General features: G+C 40.0%; 1 long non-coding RNA gene across 1 annotated transcript in view; it reads left to right on the top strand.

Annotated features, from left to right (window-relative positions):
* The window catches only part of LOC113458382, a 25,288-nt gene extending 23,547 nt beyond the window's left edge, over positions 1-1,741 (top strand). The window contains exons 3-4 of the long non-coding RNA XR_003378754.1: positions 1,421-1,512; positions 1,707-1,741. This is a non-coding gene — a long non-coding RNA (uncharacterized LOC113458382). The remainder of the gene's footprint in view (positions 1-1,420; positions 1,513-1,706) is intronic.
* Positions 1,742-1,989: the final 248 nt, after the last annotated feature.

The following is a 1,989-nucleotide window of genomic DNA, read 5'->3' as shown; positions in this document are numbered from 1 at the left end:
TCTCTCTCTCTCTCTCTCTCTCTCTCCCTCCTGCAGTACATATTCTCTCTCCAAGGTCAGAAATTTTCTTTTTAACACTAGATACTGTCAATTGTCTATATAAATATGTGAACATATTAAATACTATTTTAACGGCATTCTGACATATGCTCAATTGTACCGACCATTTCTCTCCCTTAATCGTCTTTGACACTTCCTTAGGCGCTGGAGCACGATGTTCTCGCTGTAAATGCAAGCTTCCTGCTCTGTAACTCTGCAGCCCTGAGCAGCATCCTTATCCTCATCGATGCTGTAAGCTGATGTTCAGCAGCGTTGTCCATCTTGGAAGTGTGCTCTGAGCACTGAATGACATCATTTTAAAGGGATATGGTACAAAAGAAATGTTTGTCAATTTTTTAATTTGGCTTTATGTATCATTCTTATTATTTTTCTTACAACCAGGATAAAAACACGTTGCAATCAGTTACGTTTGAGATATGCTATTATCAAGCTGCCCAGGTGCTTAGGGCAACCCCATCAAATCGCCACACACCTCAGAGCACAAGCCAGCAGGAATTTCTTTTCCTGTTCAGCCTCCAGAAGAGATACCTTCTTTGCCTCTTGCAGCTTTTATGGTGCATGCTGCTCTCCTGGTTTTTCGGCACTATCACTGTGAGCTCAATGTTCTTTGAGCTCGCCTTTGTACGTCGGATTTCTCTGTTTCTGTTATGAAGGCAACAGTTGTTAGATGCTAACTCCAGGATAATCTCTTCTCAAGATCCTAAATTGCACAGTCACAGATTCCTTTTCCAGAAGTGTTGCACTCATGAAGCGATTGCGGGGAAGGGGCTAAGTCTTGGACACATCTCATTTGATGATGCAATTAAGACTGCTCTGGTTATAAGAAAGAGTGTAGTTTAAACTGAGATTATACATTTTGAACCTAACTTTTAAAAAAACTAAGGAAAGCTTGTGAAGGGCTGGAGAGATATCTCAGTGTTTAGAACACTGACTGCTCTTCCAGAGGTCCTGAGTTCAATTCCCAGCAACCACATAGTGGTCTACAACCATCTGTAATGAGATCTGATGCCCTCTTCGGACCTGTAGGAACACATACAGGCAGAACACTGTATACATAATAAACAAACAAACAAACAAATCAAAACTGTAAAGAAAGCTTGTGAAGTGACATGAAAAGATGACAACATTAGCAGGCTTACTTTGGGTGTTATTTTGGGGGGATTTTTTAATATTATTTCACATATGTTCTAGTAACACATATCACTCATGTAAATAAATTATTTAAATTGTTGATCACACTTACTTCACAGTGATAACACAGGAAGGGAGAAAGGATTCCAAGCAGTGTTCTATAAAATGCTGTAGACCTATTTCCCAACATCACAAACCATGATTGCTATTTGTTTTGTTTTCCTTTCAGTACTTTGCCCCTGTGCCCACTCAACTGAGAAAACCAGATTCACTTATTCGTGCCTTGATTAAGGAAACTGCTAGTCTTGTGTCTGAGACACAGTAAGTATCACGAATAGTTAGAGGTATTGACCCTGGCCCCATATGCCTGGTGTTCGTTTCTGACCCTCAGCGCTTGCTGGCCATTCCCTTTCTGTTTTAGTTCTCATACGTTTTTAAGAAATATTTTCAATGTAGCCTTCTCCTTTTCAGAAGTATATTTGTTTATATATTTTATGTATGTGCTTTGTCTTCAGGTATTCCTACACACCAGAAGAAGGCTTCAGACCCCTTTATTGATGGTTGTGAACTGCCATGTGGATACTGGGAATTGAACTCTGAACCTCTAGAAGCACAGGCAGTGCTTTCAAGCACTGAGCCATCTATCCACCTCCTAGTTCTGGTATGTTTAAAGTCATGAAAATATTAACTCCTCTGTTACCAGCTGTGGGAAGTCTTAAATTAGCGAGCATAGTCCTGGCATTGACAATAATGTTGGGGCACTGAGGAAGTCAGGAATACATATTAATTACTATTTTC

This window comes from Microtus ochrogaster, unplaced genomic scaffold, assembly GCF_000317375.1.
Source record: "Microtus ochrogaster isolate Prairie Vole_2 unplaced genomic scaffold, MicOch1.0 UNK17, whole genome shotgun sequence".
NCBI lineage: Eukaryota > Metazoa > Chordata > Mammalia > Rodentia > Cricetidae > Microtus > Microtus ochrogaster.
The sequence above is the reverse complement of the archived record's forward strand: the minus strand, read 5'-3'. Positions and strand labels throughout refer to the sequence as shown.